Source organism: Salvelinus sp. IW2-2015, linkage group LG10 (genome assembly GCF_002910315.2).
Source record: "Salvelinus sp. IW2-2015 linkage group LG10, ASM291031v2, whole genome shotgun sequence".
Lineage (NCBI taxonomy): Eukaryota > Metazoa > Chordata > Actinopteri > Salmoniformes > Salmonidae > Salvelinus > Salvelinus sp. IW2-2015.
In genome coordinates this window covers 11,736,187-11,753,415 of record NC_036850.1, presented here as the reverse complement: position 1 = coordinate 11,753,415, position 17,229 = coordinate 11,736,187, and the positions used below count along the sequence as shown (strand labels likewise).

The 17,229-nt window shown below is 43.9% G+C and overlaps 1 protein-coding gene across 2 annotated transcripts in view; it reads right to left on the bottom strand.

The window, feature by feature from the left end:
* The window catches only part of LOC111969279 (Y+L amino acid transporter 2), a 28,528-nt gene extending 11,676 nt beyond the window's left edge, over nucleotides 1-16,852 (bottom strand). The window contains exon 1 of one of the 2 annotated variants that reach the window (XM_023995309.2): nucleotides 16,782-16,852. The gene's annotated coding sequence lies outside the window, so the exon portion shown is untranslated. The remainder of the gene's footprint in view (nucleotides 1-16,781) is intronic. The other variant, XM_070445384.1, reaches the window with a different exon arrangement.
* Nucleotides 16,853-17,229: the final 377 nt, after the last annotated feature.

Below are 17,229 nucleotides of genomic sequence, written 5' to 3'. Positions count from 1 at the left end.
GTTCTCGGGGTGATGAGAGGTGTTGGGTTTGCGCCAGACWTAGCATTTGCCTTRATGGCCAAAAAGCTACATTTTTGTCTCATCTGACCAGAGTACCTTCTTCCATATGTTTGGGGAGTCTCCCACATGCCTTTTGGCGAACACCAAACGTGTTTGCTTATTTTTTTCCTTTAAGCAATAGCTTTTTTCTGGCCACTCTTCCGTAAAGCCCAGCTCTGGAGTATACGGCTTAAAGTGGTCCTATGGACAGATACTCCAATCTCCGCTGTGGAGCTTTGCAGCTCCTTCAGGGTTATCTTTGGTCTCTTTTTTGCCTCTCTGATTAATGCCCTCCTTGCCTGGTCCGTGAGTTTTGGTGGGCGGCCCAACACTAACRGCTAGGCTACCTTATTCAAGACAGTCTCAAAATACTGCCCCTTTAAGACATATAAAAAATCTCTTTACCTGACTCGCTTWTCAAAGAGGGCTAGAAATGCACACATTTTGTGCTCTTYCAGGAAGCAACCACTCCCCCATTGTTGACTAGAAATTAGCTATAACTGGGCTAATAACTCCATAACTAGCAAAGAATATGAACAAATGTGCACAGGTGGCTACAGGATCTCAAAACAAGCGCATCTACTCAGTCCACTTCAAAGTGAATGGCACAGATCCATATATGGATATTTGCATATATGCCTACTGCAGCTCTGATTGGTTATGGCGAGAGTACGGGCRTGAGTCATGCCTTTCAGTGCAATAGATTTCTATTCCTATGCGCWTTCTGCCTACAAGAGAATCTCATGCACAGTTCGTTTTGCATACTAATAAGTCTTGCATAGTTTGTTACATTGAAAGTGGCTAATATTGGTTGATTCGAGCAATTCCCACAGTAGAGCGAATGTTGATAGTGTTAACTAAAGGGGAAAAGTTCAGTGAAGTTCAATCTCATGCTTCTCTGCACAGGCTGATATTTATTCTGTGTGACAGTCTGAGGGGAGCTGTGCAGTTTAGAGGGAACATTGATGACAGTCCCATGCAAATACTCTGGCCTCTATTACCGGAAGAGCAAACTTTGCATGGCACTTTATTTGAGGGTTTTTGTAACGAGTGCACTGAGAGTCGGGAAGTAAGTTCAGGGAGTGAGCGTTTTAATAAATAAACGTAACATAATACAAACCACGAACAACGCACAGACATGAAACYGAAACAATAACGCCTGGGGAAGGAACCAAAGGGAGTGACATGTATAGGGAAGGTAATCAGGGAAGTGATGGAGTCCAGGTGAGTCTGATGCAGTAACCGAAAGGTTGCTAGATCGAATCCCCGKGCTGACAAGGTAAAAATCTGTTGTTCTGCCCCTGAACAAGGCAGTTAACCCACTGTTCCTAGGCTGTTAATTTAAAAAAACAAATTTGTTCTTAACTGACTTGCCTAGTTAAATAAAAAAAGAAGCTTAGTAGCCAATAGGTAGAGGGTAGCATAATTTGTATGATCCTCTGTAATAATGGTACTGGAAAAATGAATTTTATTTTGTAAAGTGGTTTCTTGCATCAAACAAGAACATTTTCAGTCACCTCCTTGTCTGAAGGACAAGTGGATAAACAGGTTAATGTCAAGCCCTGCATGTTTTTTTCAAAGTCTCATGGAATGTAGGCCTACATTGAACACCACACATTGGCTGCTACTGTAGGCTGAATGATAGAACAGCTATTTCCATGTTAAAATGTTATGGGATACATTTTTCTTTGATGTTTTTGATGGTAGGCCACTCTGGTAGGCCTGCATTATGATCAAATAGCAACAGTAGCCTACTTGGCCACTGTTAAAACTGTAACTTCAAGCGGGTACAGCCTCAGTGTTCACAGTAAACACGTGKCGGAAGTTGGAGACAACAATTTGCGCCAAAAAAGTTTGAGGGAACATTGACTGTCATTTCAACTATGATATGCCCTATACATGCAGACTGTGAGAGAAAAGGGTGGTGTTTATTTGAACCTGAAACAAAACAGGGGTTGTGTTTCTGAGCTGCCCTGRCTGGAAGGAGCTCTGCTTTTGTTTCTTCTCATGAAATATGTACAGATTCTCACGCCCATAAGGTGTATACTGTATCAATGACATATCAAACCCTAGTGCTATGTAATGGTAGGATAGTGCGATATATTGTCTTTTGAGGTATACCAGTATGGATTTTTACAATACCGTCGATAAAGGTATTTTGATACAGTGCTAAATTAATGAAAAGTTGGACAAATTGGACTAGTTTACTGTCAGTTTTGTCCTAGTTTGGTTTGGTTGAATATAAAACAATCAGAATGGAATAAGCCCATTTAAACCACTTAGAATTCATTGGTTGTCATCCACTACTCATGAAACATATTTAGAACTTATTTTATTCAGAAGAATAAAAAACAGTCAAATACCGCCATACCGTCAAAAATAAGTTAAATATTGTGAAATGATACACTACATGACCAAGAGTATGCGAACAGTTGGTCCCCCCTTTGCTGCTGTAACAGCCTCCACTCTTCTGGGAAGGCTTTCCACTAGATGTTGTAACATTGCTGCAGGGACTTGCTTCCATTAAGTGCATTAGTGAGCGGGCACTAATGTTGGGCGATTAGGCCTGGCTTGCAGTCGGAGTTCCAATTCATCGCAAAGATGTTCAATGGTGTTGAGGTCAGGGCTCTGTGCAGGCCAATCAAGTTCTTCCACACRGATCTCGACAAACCATTTCTGTATGGACCTAGCTTTGTGCACGGGGGCATTGTCATGCTGAAACAGGAAAGGTCCTTCTCCAAACTGTTGCCWCAAAGTTGGAAGCACAGAATRGTCTAGAATGTCATTGTATGCTGTAGTGTTACGATSTCCCTTCAATGGAACTAATGGGCCTAGCCAGAACCATGAAAAACAGCCCCAGACCATTATTTCTCCTCCACCAAACTTTAATGTTGGCACTATGCATTGGGGCAGGTAACGTTCTCCTGGCATACGCCAAAACCCAGATTCGTCCGTCGGACTGCCAGATGGTGAAGCGTGATTCATCACGCCAGAGAACGCGTTTCCACTGCTCCAGAGTCTAATGGTGGTGAACTTTACACCACTCCAGCCGACGCTTGGCGATCTTAGGCTTGTGTGTGGCTGATCGGCCATGGAAACCCATTTCATGAAGCTCCTGACGAACAGTTCTTGTGCTGATGTTGCTTCCAGAGGCAGTTTGGAATTAGGTAGTGAATGTTGCAACCGYGGAAAGATGATTTTAGTTGACCGGGGCAGCTCTATCAGGGCAGAAATGTGACTTTAATGGATTTCGCCTTTGAGTTGTCTWGCTGAKATTTTCTTACTCTTTCAAATGACTGCTCGACTTGTTGACTGCTCGATCCACACAGCAGACATTGTAGGTCATAGGTTAGGAATGCTGTGTTTTTATTTTTWTTCACCTTTATTTAACCAGGTAGGCTAGTTGAGAACAAGTTCTCATTTGCAACTGCGACTTGGCCAAGATAAAGCAAAGCAGTTCGACACATACAACAACACAGACTTCCGGCGCCGACAGAGAGGGCCGCCTCGCTTCGCGTTCCTAGGAAACTATGCAGTATTTTGTTTTTTTATGTGTTATTTCTTACATTGTTACCCCAGGTAATCTTAGGTTTTATTACATACAGTCGGGAGGAACTATTGGATATAAGAGCAACGTCAACTCACCAACATTACGACCAGGAATACGACTTTCCCGAAGCGGATSCTCTGTTTTGCCCACCATCCAGGATAATGGATCGGATCCCAGCCGGCGACCCAAAACAACGACGCCGTAGAAGGCGCAGATGGAGCGGTCTTCTGGTCAGGCTCCGTAGACGGGCACATCGCGCACCGCTCCCGAGCATACTACTCGCCAATGTCCAGTCTCTTGATAACAAGGTAGACGAAATCCGTGCAAAGGTAGCCTTCCAGAGAGACATCAGAGACTGTAACATTCTTTGTTTCACGGAAACATGGCTCACTCGAGACACGCTATCGGAGTCGGTACAGCCAGCTGGTTTCTTCACGCATCACGCTGACAGAAACAAGCATATTTCTGGTAAGAAGAAGGGCGGGGGTGTATGCCTTATGATTAACGAGACGTGGTGTGATCATAACAACATACAGAAACTCAAGTACTTTTGTTCACCTGACTTAGAATTCCTCACAATCAAATGCCGACTGCATTATCTACCTAGAGAATTCTCTTCGATTATAATCACAGCCACATATATCCCCCCCAATCAGACACATCGATGGCCCTGAACGAACTTAATTTGACTCTATGTAAACTGGAAACCACATATCCTGAGGCTGCATTTATTGCAGCTGGGGATTTTAACAAGGCTAATCTGAAAACAAGGCTCCCTAACTTCTATCAGCATATCAATTGCGCTACCAGGGCTGGCAAACCCTAGATCATTGCTATTCTAACTTCCGCAACGCATATAAGGCCCTCCCCCGCCCTCCTTCCGGGAAAAGCTGACCACGACTCAATTTTGTTGCTTCCAGCTTATAGACAGAAACTAAAACAGGAAGCTCCCACGCTCAGGTCTGTTCAACGCTGATCGGATTCCACGCTTTAAGATTGCTTCGATCACGTGGACTGGGATATGTTCCGCATTGCGGCGAACAAGAACATTGACGAATACGCTGATTTGGTGAGCGGGTTTATTAGTAAGTGCATCGGCGATGTCGTACCCACAGCGTCTATTAAAACATTCCCAAACCAGAAACCGCGGATTGATGGCAGCATTCGCGCAAAACTGAAAGCGRGAACCACTGCTTTTAATCATGGCAAGGTGACCGGAAACATGACCGAATACAAGCAGTGTAGCTATTCCCTCCGCAAGGTAATCAAACAAGCTAAGCGTCAGAATAGAGACAAAGTAGAGTCGCAATTCAACGGCTCAGACACGAGAGGTATGTGGCAGGGTCTACAGTCAATCACGGACTATAAAAGGAAAACCAGCCCCGTCGCGGACCAGGATGCCTTGCTCCCAGACAGACTAAACAACTTCCTTGCTCGCTATGAGGACAATATAGTGCCACTGACACGGCCCGCTACCAAAACCTGCGGGCTCTCCTTCACTGCAGCCGACGTGAGCAAAACATTTAAACGTGTCAACCCTCGCAAGGCTGCAGGCCCAGACGGCATCCCCAGCCGCGTCCTCAGAGCATGCGCAGACCAGCTGGCTGGTGGTTTACGGACATATTCAATCAATCCTATTCCCAGTCAGCTGTCCCCACATGCTTCAAGAGGGCCACCATTGTTTCTGTTCCCAAGAAAGCTAAGGTAACTGAGCTAAACTTCTGTCATCATGAATTGCTTTGAGAGACTAGTCAAGGACCATATCATCTCCACCCTACCTGACACCCCCAGACCCACTCCAATTTGCTTACCGCCCCAATAGGTCCACAGATGGCGCAATCGCAATCACACTGCCCTAACCCATCTGGACAAGAGGAATACCTATGTTAGAATGCTGTTCATCGACTACAGCTCAGCATTTAACACTATAGTACCTCCAAACTCGTTATCAAGCTTGAGACCCTGGTCTCGACCCCGCCCTGTGCAACAAGGTCCTGGAACTCCTGACGGGCGCGCCCCCAGGTGGTGAGGGTAGGTAACAACATCTCCACCCCGCTGATCCTCAACACTGGGGCCCCACAAGGGTGCGTTCTCAGCCCTCTCCTGTACTCCCTGTTCACCCACAAACTGCGTGGCCATGCACGCCTCCAACTCAATCATCAAGTTTGCAGACGACACTACAGTGGTAGGCTTGATTACCAACAATGATGAGACGGCCTACAAGGAGCAGGTGAGGGCCCTCGGAGTGAGTGTCAGGAAAATAACCTCACACTCAACGTCAACAAAACAAAGGAGATGTTCGTGGACTTCAGGAAACAGCAGAGGGTGCACCCCCCCTATCCACATCGATGGGACAGTAGTGGAGAGGGTAGAAAGTTTTAAAGGTCCTTGGCATACACATCACGGACAAACTGAAATGGTCCAACACACAGACAGCGTGGTGAAGAAGGCGCAGCAGCGCCTCTTCAACCTCAGGAGGCTGAAGAAATTCGGCTTGTCACCAAAAACACTCAAACTTTACAGATGCACAATCGAAGCATTCTGTCGGGCTGTATCACCGCCTGGTACGGCAACTGCTCCGCCCATAACCGTAAGGCTCTCCAGAGGGTAGTGAGGTCTGCACAACGCCATCACCGGGGGCAAACTACCTGCCCTCCAGGACACCTACACCACCCGATGTCACAGGAAGGCCTAAAAGATTATCAAGGACAACAACCACCCGAGCCACTGCCTGTTCACCCCGCTATCATCCAGAAGCGAGGTCAGTACAGGTGCATCAAAGCAGGGACGAGAGAGCTGAAAACAGATTCTATCTCAAGGCCATCAGACTGTTTAAACAGCCATCACTAACATTGAGTGCTGCTGCCAATACTGACTCAACTCCAGCCACTTTAATAATGGAGATTGATGTAATTAAATGTATCACTAGCCACTTTAAACAATTCCACTCATAATAATGTTTACATATCATACATTACTTCATCTCATATGTAATACTGTACTCTATACCATCTACTGCATCTTGCCTATGCCGTTCTATACATCACTCATTCATATATTTTTTTGTTGTGAAATTGTTGTGAAATTGTTAGGTTAGATTACTCGTTGGATATTACTGCATTGTCGGAACTAGAAGCACAGCATTTCGCTACACTCGCCATTAACATCTGCTAACCATGTGTATGTGGCAAATAAAATTTGATTTGATTTGAGTTACACAGAGAATAAACAAACATACAATCAATAATACAGTAGAAAAATCTATATACAGCATGTGCAAATGAGGTAGGATAAGAGAGGTAAGGCCATGGTGGCGAAGTAATTAAATATAGCAATTAAACACTGGAATGGTAGGATGTGCAGAAGATGAATGTGCAAGTAGAGATACTGGGGTGCAAAGGAGCAAGATAAATAAATAAATACAGTATGGGGATGAGTAGATTGGATGGGCTATTTACAGATGAGCTATGAACAGGTCGCAGTGTGGGGTAGTATATGGGGCTTTGGTGAACAAAACGGATGGCACTGTGATAGACTGCATCCATTTGTTGAGTAGAGTGTTGGAGGCTATTTTGTAAATGACGTCGCCGAAGTCGAGGATCGGTAGGATGGTCAGTTTTAAAGGTCGACCGATTGATCGGAATGGCCGATTAATTAGGCCGATTTCAGGTTTTCATAACAATCGGAAATCGGTATTTTTGGACACCGATTTGGCCGAATTTTTTATTTGTATTTTTTTTTTACACCTTTATTTAACTAGGCAAGTCAGTTAAGAACACATTCTTATTTTCAATGATGACCTAGGAACGGTGAGGTAACTGCTTGTTCAGGGCAGAACTGTCACGACCCTGCCGAAGGTGGCTCCCCTTCCTGTTCGGGTGGCGCTCGGCGCTCGCGTCACCGACCTACTAGCTGCCACTGATCCTTTCCCCCCTTTTATGTTTATTGGTTTCACCTGTGTGTAGTTTAGGCTGATTGGTTGGGCTTTATTTACCAGCCGGCCCGCCTTGCTGGTTGTGCGGGATTATTTTTCGATGTACATGTTGTACACGGTTGTATGTCACGGTTGTCCGTGTGTTTGGGTTTTGCTGGACTGTTTAAGTCCTTGTGTTTGGGGCATTTGTTTTGGTCGGCGTCTGTTCACTGTTGTGGTGCAATAAAAGTAAACGCTACCCTGAACTCTCTGCTTCCTGCGCCTGACTTCTTCCCCACTACACCCGGGCGTTACAAGAACGACAGATTTTTACCTTGTCAGCTCGGGGATTCGTTTTTTGCAACCTTCCGGTTACTAGTCCAACGCTCTAACCACCTGTCTTACATTGCACTCCACGAGGAGCCTGCATGGCAGGCTGACTACCTGTTACGCGAGGGCAGCAAGAAGCCAAGGTAAGTTGCAAGCTAGCATTAAACTTATCTTATAAACAACAATCAATCTTAACATAATCACTAGTTAACTACACATGGTTGATGATATTACTAGTTTATCTAGCGTGTCCTGCTGTGCATATAATCGATGCGGTGCCTGTTAATTTCTCATTGAATCACAGCCTACTTCGAAAAACGGTTGATGATTTAACAAGCGCATTTGGGAAAAAAGCACTGTCGTCATGCACCAATATACTAACCGTAAACATCAATGACTTTCTTAAAATCAATACACAAGTATATATTTTTAAACCTGCATATTAGTTAATATTGCCTGCTAACATGAATTCTTATAACTAGGGCAATTGTGTCACTTTTCTTGCGTTCCTGCAAGCAGTCAGGGTATATGCAGCAGTTTGGGCGCCGCTGGCTCATTGCGAAATGTGTGAAGTCCATTTATTCCTAACAAAGGTCGTAATTAATTTGCCAGAATTGTACATAATTATGACATAACATTGAAGGTTGTACAAGTTTCCGTATTTCACTGAAAGAATAAACGTTTTGTTTTTTCGAAATGATATTTCCGGATTCGACCTTTTAATGACCAAAGGCTCGTATTTCTGTGTGTTATTATGTTATAATTAAGTCTATGATTTGATAGAGCAGTCTGACTGAGCGATGGTAGGCACCAGCAGGCTCGTAAGCATTCATTCAAACAGCACTTTGTGGTTTTCCAGCAGCTCTTCGCAATGCTTCCAGCATTGCGCTGTTTATGACTTCAAGCCTATCAACTCCCGAGATTAGGCTGGTGTAACCGATGTGAAATGGCTAGCTAGTTAGCGGGGTGCGCGCTATAGCGTTTCAATCGGTGACATCACTCGCTCTGAGACTTGGAGTAGTTGTCCCTTGCTTTGCAAGGGCTTTTGTGGAGCGATGGGTAACGATGCTTCGAGGGTGGCTGTTGTCAATGTGTTCCTAGTTCGAGCCCAGGTAGGGGCGAGGAGAGGGACGGAAGCTTACTGTTACACTGGCAATACTAAAGTGCCTATAAGAACATCCAATAGTAAAAGGTATATGAAATACAAATGGTATAAGAAAAATAGTCCTATAATTCCTATAATAACTACAACCTAAAACTTCTTACCTGGGAATATTGAAGACTCTTTCATATGTTCTCATGCAAGGAACTTAAACATTTAAACCAAATTGAACATGTTTCATTATTTATTTGAGGCTAAATTGATTGTATTGATGTATTATATTAGGTAAAAGAAAAGTGTTCATTCAGTATTTTGTAATTGTCATTATTACAAATACTTTTAAAATTAAATCGACCATTAATCGGTATCGGCTTTTTTTGGCTCCAATAATCGGTATCGGGTTGAAAAATCTAATCGGTCGACCTCTGTTATGTTTGGCAGCATGAGTGAAGGATGCTTTGTTGCGAATAGGAAGCCGATTCTAGATTTAATTTTGGATTGGAGATGTTAATGTGAGTTTGGAGGAGAGTTTACAGCTAACCAGACACCTAGGTATTTGTAGTTGTTCACATATCTAAGTCAGAACCATCCAGAGTAGTGACGCTGGATGGGCGGGCAGTGATCGGTTGAAGAGCATGCATTTAGTTTTACTTGCATTTAAGAGCAGTTGGAGGCACGGAAGGACAGTTGTATGGCATTGAAGCTCATCTGGAGGTTAGTTAACACAGTGTCCAAAGAAGGGCCAGAGGTATACAGAATGGTGTCGTCTGAGTAGAGGTGGATCAATCAATCAATTCAATCAATTTTTATTTTATATAGCCCTTCGTACATCAGCTAATATCTCGAAGTGCTGTACAGACACCCAGCCTAAAACCCCAAACGCTAGTAATGCAGGTGTAGAAGCACGGTGGCTAGGAAAACTCCCTAGAAAGGCCACAACCTAGGAAGAAACCTAGAGAGGAACCAGGCTATGAGGGGTGGCCCAGTCCTCTTCTGGCTGTGCCGGGTGGAGATTATAACAGAACTATCCAAGATGTTCAAAATGTTCATAAGGTGACAAGCATGGTCAAATAATAATCATGAATAATTTTCAGTTGGCTTTTCATAGCGCGATCATCAAGAGTTGAAACACAGGTCTGGGACAGGTAGCGGTTCCATAACCGCAGGCGAGACAGCTGAAACGGAATAGCAGCAAGGCAGGCGGACTGGGGATCAAGCGAGTCACCACGGGCGCGGCAGTCCCGACGCATGGTCCTAGGGCCCAGTCGCTCCGAGAGAAAGAAAGAGAGAAGGAGAAAATTAGAGAGAGCCAAGATTTTCAAAATTTCCATAAATGACAAGCATGGTCAAATACATAATCAGGAATAAATCTCAGTGGCTTTTTCTATAGGCCGATCACTTTAAGAGTTGAAACAGAGGTCTGGGACAGGTAGGGTTCATAACCGCAGGCAGAACAGTTGAAACTGGAATAGCAGCAAGGCCAGGGCGGACTGGGGACAGCAAGGAGTCACCGCGGCCGGTGTCCCGACGTATGGTCCTAGGGCTCAGGTTCTCAGAGAGAAAGAGAGAACGAGAGAATTAGAGAGAGCATACTTAAAATTCACACAGGACATGGATAAGACAGGAGAAGTACTCCAGGTAACCAACTGACCCTAGCCCCCCCGACACAAACTCTGCAGCATAAAATACTGGAGGCTGAGACAGGAGCGGTCAGGAGACACCGTGAGCCCCATCCGAAGAAACCCCACGGACAGGGCCAAATAGGAAGGATATAACCCCACCCACTTTGCCAAAGCACAGCCCCCGCACCACTAGAGAGGGTAATCTCAACGCACAACTTACAATCCTGAGACAAGGCCGAGTATAGCCCCCACAAGGTCTCCACCACAGCACAAACCAAGGGGGGGCGCCAACCAGACAGGAAGATCACGTCAGTAACTCTAAGCCCACTCAAGTGAACGCACCCCTCCTAGGGACGGCATGAAAGAGCACCAGCAAGCCAGTGACTCAGCCCCTGTAAACAGGGTTAGAGGCAGAGAATCCCGAGTGGAGAGAGGGGAACCGGCCTGGCAGAGACAGACGAAGGCGGTTCGTTCGCCAGAGCCTTTCCGTTCACCTTACACTCCTGGGCCAGGCTACACTCAATCATATGACCTACTGAAGAGATAAGTCTTCAGTAAGACTTAAAGGTTGAGACCGAGCTTCGTCTCACATGGGTAGGCAGACGTTCCATAAAAATGAGATCTATAGAGAGAAAGCCCTGCCTCCCGCTGTTTGCTTAGAAATTCTAGGGACAATTAGGAGCTGCCGTCTTGTGACGTAGCGTACGTATTGGTATAGTACGGGCAGGAACCAACTTCGGAAAAGATAGGTAGGGAGCAAAGCCCATGCTACGTTTAATAGGTTAACAGTAAAACTTGAAATCAGCCCTTGCCTTAACAGAGCCAGTGTAGGGAAGCTAAGCACTGGAAGTAATATGATCAAATTTCTTGGTTCTAGTCAGGATTCTAGCAGCCGTATTTAGCACTAACTGAAGTTTATTTAGTGCTTTATCCGGGTAGCCGGAAAAAAAAGGTAGAGATGCAGTAGTCTAACCTAGAAGTAACAAATGCATGGATTAAGTTTTCTGCATCATTTTTGAGCAGAAAATTTCGATTTTAGCAATGTACGTAGATGGAAAAAAGCTGTCCTTGAAACAGTCTTGATATGTTCGTCAAAAGAGAGATCAGGGTCAAGAGTAACGCGAGGTCCTTCAGCAGTTATTTATTTGAGCGACACTTTACAACCATCAAGATGAATTGTCAGATTTAACAGAAGATCTCTTTTGTTTCTTGGGACCTAGAACAAGCATCTCTGTTTTGTCGAGTTTAAAAGTAGAAAAGTTTCAGCCATCCACTTCCTTATGTCTGAAACACAGGCTTCTAGCGAGGGCAATTTTGGGGCTTCACCATGTTTCATTGAAATGTACAGCTGTGTGTGCATCCGCATAGCAGTGAAAGTTAACATTATGTTTTCGAATAACATCCCCAAGAGGTAAAATATATAGTGAAAACAATAGTGGTCTCAAACGGAACCTTGAGGAACACCGAAATGTACAGTTGATTTGTCAGAGGACAGACATTCACAGAGACAAACTGATATCTTTTCCGACAGGTAAGATCTAAACCAGGCCAGAACTTGTCCGTGTAGACCAATTTGGGTTTCCAGTCTCTCCAAAAGAATGTGGTGATCGATGGTGTCAAAGGCAGCACTAAGGTCTAGTAGCACGAGGACAGATTGCAGAGCCTCGGTCTGACGCCACTTAAAAGGTCATTTACCACCTTCACAAGTGCAGTCTCAGTGCTATGATGGGGTCTAAAACCAGACTGAAGCATTTCGTATACATTATTTGTCTTCAGAAAGGCAGTAGTGTGCTGCGCCAACAGCTTTTTCTAAAATCTTTGAGAGGAATGGAAGATTCGATATAGGCCGATAAGTTTTTTATATTTTCCGGGTCAAGGTTTGGCTTTTTCAAGAGAGGCTTTATCACTGCCACTTTTAGTGAGTTTGGTACACATCGGTGGATTAGAGAGCTGTTTATTATGTTCAACATAGGAGGGCCAAGCACAGGAAGCAGCTCCTTCAGCAGTTTAGTAGGAATAGGATCCAGTATGCAGCTTGAAGGTTTTAGAGGCCATGATTATTTTCATCATTGTGTCAAGAATATATATACTAAAACACTTAAGTGTCTCTTCCCGATCCCAGGCCCTCGCAGAGCTGTGCAGATCCAGGACAGCTAAGCCTGGAGGAATACGCAGATTCAAGAGGAGTCCGTAATTTGCTTTCTAATGGTCATGATCTTTCCTCAAAGAAGTTCATGAATTTATATACTGCTGAAGTGAAAGCCATCCTCTCTTGGGGAATGCTGCTTTTTAGTTAGTTTCGCAACAGTATCAAAAAGAAATTTTGGATTGTTCTTATTTTCCTCGATTAAGTTGTGAAAAGTAGGATGAGCGCAGCAGCAGTGAGGGCTCTTCGGTACTGCACGGTACTGTCTTTCCAAGCTATCGGAAGACTTCCAGTTTGGTGTGGCGCCATTTCCGTTCCAATTTCCTGGAAGCTTGCTTCAAAGCTCGGGATTTTTCTGTATACCAGGCTAATTTCTTATGACAAATGTTTTTCGGTTTAGGGGTGCAACTGCATCTAGGGTATTGCGCAAGGTTAATTGAGTTCCTCAGTTAGGTGGTTAACTGATTTTTGTCCTCTGACGTCCTTGGGTAGGCAGAAGGAGTCTGGAAGGCATGAAGGATTTGTTCGTGTGTTTGTGTCTGAGAATTTATAGCACGACTTTTGATGCTCCTTGGTTGGGGTCTGAGCAGATTATTTGTTGCGATTGCAACGTAATAAAATGGTGGTCCGATAGTCCAGGATTATGTGGAAAAACATTAAGATCTACAACATTTATTCCATGGGAAAAACTAGGTCCAGAGTATGACTGTGGCAGTGAGTAGGTCCAGAGACATGTTGGACAAAACCCACTGAGTCGATAATGGCTCCGAAAGACTTTTGGAGTGGGTCTGTGGACTCTCCATGTGAATATTAAAATCACCAAAAATTAGAATATGATCTGCTATGACTACAAGGTCTGATAGGAATCAGGAAACTCAGAGAGGAACGCTGTATATGGCCAGGAGGCCTGTAAACAGTAGCTATAAAAAGTGATTGAGTAGGCTGCATAAGTTTCATGACTAGAAGCTCAAAAGACGAAAACGCCATTCTATTTTTTTTGTAAATTGAAATTTGCTATCGTAAATGTTTAGCAACACCTCGCCTTTGCGGGATGCACGGGGGTATGGTCACTAGTGTAACCAGGAGGTGAGAGGCTCATTTAACACAGTAAATTCATCAGGCTTAAGCCATGTTTCAGTCAGGCCAATCACATCAAGATTATGATCAGTGATTAGTTCATTGACTATGACTGCCTTTGAAGTGAGATCTAACATTAAGTAACCCTATTTTGAGATGTGAGGTATCACGATCTCTTTCAATGATGGCAGGAATGGAGGAGGTCTTTATCCTAATAAGATTGCTAAGGCGAACACCGCCATGTTTAGTTTTGCCCAACCTAGGTCAGGCACAGACACAGTCTCAATGGGTATGGCTGAGCTGACTACACTGACTGTGCTATTGCAGACTCACTAAGCTGGCAGGTTGGCTAACAGCCTGCTGCCGGGCCTGCACCCTATTTCATTGTGGGCTAGAGGAGTTAGAGCCCTGTCTATGTTGGTAGATAAGATGAGAGCACCCCTCCAGCTAGGATGGAGTCCGTCACTCCTCAGCAGGTCAGGCTTGGTTCTGTTGTGGGTGAGTCCCAGAAAGAGGGCCAATTATCTACAAATTTATCTTTTGGAGGGGCAGCAAAACAGTTTTCAACCAGCATTGAGTGCTGAGACTCTGCTCGTAGAAGCTCTGTCACTCCCCTCAACTGGGGAGGGGGCAGAGACAATTACTCGATGCCGACACATCTTCTAGCTGATTTACACGCTGAAGCTATGTTGCACTTTGGTGACCTCTGACTGTTTCATCCTAACATCGTTGGTGCCGACGTGGATAACAATATCTCTATACTCTCTACACTCGCCAGATTTAGCTTTAGCCAGACCATCTTTAGATTACGCTTAACGTCGGTAGCCCTGCCCCCTGGTAAACAGTGTATGATCGCTGGGTGATTCGCTTTAAGTCTAATACTGCGGGTAATGGAATCGCCAATGACTAGGGTTTTCAATTTGTCAGAGTAATGGTGGGAGCCTTCGGCGTCTCAGACCCCGTAACGGGAGGAGTAGAGACAAGAGAAGACTCAGACTCAGACTCCGACTCGCTACATAATGGGGAGAACCGGTTGAAAGTTTCTGTCGGCTGAATAAGCGACACCGGTTGAGCATTCTACAGCGTTTCCCTCAGAAGCCATGAGAAAGTTGTCCGGCTGCGGGGACTGTGCGGGGGATTTATACTACTATCTGTACTTACTGGTGGCACAGACGCTGTTTCTTCCTTTCCTACACATGAAATTACCCTTGCCTAACGATTGCGTCTGAAGCTGGGCTTGTAGCACAGCTATTCTCGCCGTAAGGCGATCGTTCTCCTGTATATTATGAGTACAGCGACTGCAATTAGAAGACATCATGTTTATGTTACTACTTAGCTTCGGCTGTTGAAGGTGTTGACGAACCATGTCCAGATAAGCGTCGGAGTGAAAAAGTTGAATGAGGGAAAAAAGTTGCGATGAAAAAACTAAAAATATAAACGGTAATTAACAAACAAAAAAAACGTAAAGTTGTCAGCTAGCAAAGTAAAGTTGGCAGCAAAACGCACAGCAACAAAAACGCACAGCAACACGTCTGCAGATTCAACAGATTCATCAAAGAACACCAGCAGCAAGAGCGACATCATTGATGTATACAGAGAAGAGTCGGCCCGAGAATTGAACCCTGTGGCACCCATAGAGACTGCAGAGGTCCAGACAACAGGCCTTCCGATTTGACATACTGAACTCTTTACGAAAAGTAGTTGGTGAACCAAGCGAGGCAATCATTTGAGAAACCAAGGCTGTTGAGTCTGCCAATAAGAATGTTGTGATTGACAGAGTCGATGAATACGGCTGCACAGTAATGTCTGTTATCSATGGCGGTTATGTGTAGCGCAAAATTTTACATGGCGTTATTAAGTCATGTACCTACGTTACATAGGTATGCACGGTACCTTTGACATCGGTTTTTAACATTGGCGTTAAACTAGACATTGATGTTGGTATTTTTAGCTAATATCGTCCGATTCCGATATGTTCACCGATATGTCGTGCATCCCTTGATGACAACCAATGATTTCTAAGTGGTTTAAATGGGCTTTCTCCATTCTGATTGTTTTATACTCAACCAAACTAGGACAAAACTGACAGTAAACTAGTCCAATTTGTCCAACTTTTCATTTATTTAGCACTGTATCAAAAATACCTTTATAGACGTTTTTTTTTTTTTTTTAATACCGGTACGTGGATCAATACCAGTATACATTAAAAGACTATATATTGCCCAGCCTTACCACCATACTCACAAGGTCTCTACACAAAGGAAAGTAATGACTTATGACTATGAATCTTTTAAAATACCAGCCTTTCGTTTTCAGTAAAAAGATCATTCTGGGGTGAGGCTTATCAAAATCTCTCAAACTACGTAGACATAAATCATGCACCTGCCCAATGTTCCCTCAAAAAAAATTAGGCCCTGAGCAAATTTCAGGTCTGCTGAGCACAAACCTGAACATTGTGAAAATTCAGTGCAACTTCTGCCGCGCATTTACTGTTAACACTGAGGATGTACCCACTTTAAGTTCGTTTTAACAGTAGACTGCTGTGGCTATTTGTTCATAACGTAGGCCTACCAAACATGCAACCATCAAAAACAATGGAGAAAAATGCATCCCATAACATTTMAACATGGAAATAGCTGTTCTATCATTCAGCCTACAYTAGCAGCAAATTATTACACAGCCCCCATGCATTTTGAGTAAGCACTGTGACAACCAACCCCGTTCTCCCCTACAGGGAAATCGAGGATTTGAATTTTTAGCCGAAATGAGATTGATTGTCGTCTGTTTCTAAAACAATATTGACATTATGTTTACTGTAATGTTCAGTAAAACATACAGTAAAACCCTATGCAAACGCAAGGGACCAGTTATTTTTTTAATCTTCTTTCCAGGAAATAKCAACGTCCATTATCTTACATGGCAGGTAGGCTGTGAATCAGGCATTTACACTAACTAGTGAAATTAGTAGTAACCGCTACATTTGTATCGGCTATTTGTCTTACCTTTTTCTTGTTTTCTGTTTATCCCTCTTGACGACCTGCCAAGATGTGTGGCTGTGGCATCCCCACTGAGCACACKGCAGAGATCAATTATCATAGTCACGTGACAGCGGCAATAAACGATCACATGAATGGATACCGTCTCTCAAATACAGTATATTGGAACACTTGTATGATTCACTATTTATTTTCCTCTAAAATAAGTTTAAAAAATATATATATACTTTGTGTTCACAGTGTATTTCTTTGATTTACAACTGCACTGGACCAAGAAACAAAAATGAAACAGATTTTTCACTTCAACGTAAAATAATTACCTGGAATCAATTATTCAGAAATCAAATGAATTTGGTTGGAGGCAAGTGAAGTGCTTCTCGTTTACTGTGTAATTTCTCACCTGTGGTAATTTGCAGGTYCCTTCGGGGTGAAAATAGCTATTCAACCACTTTTG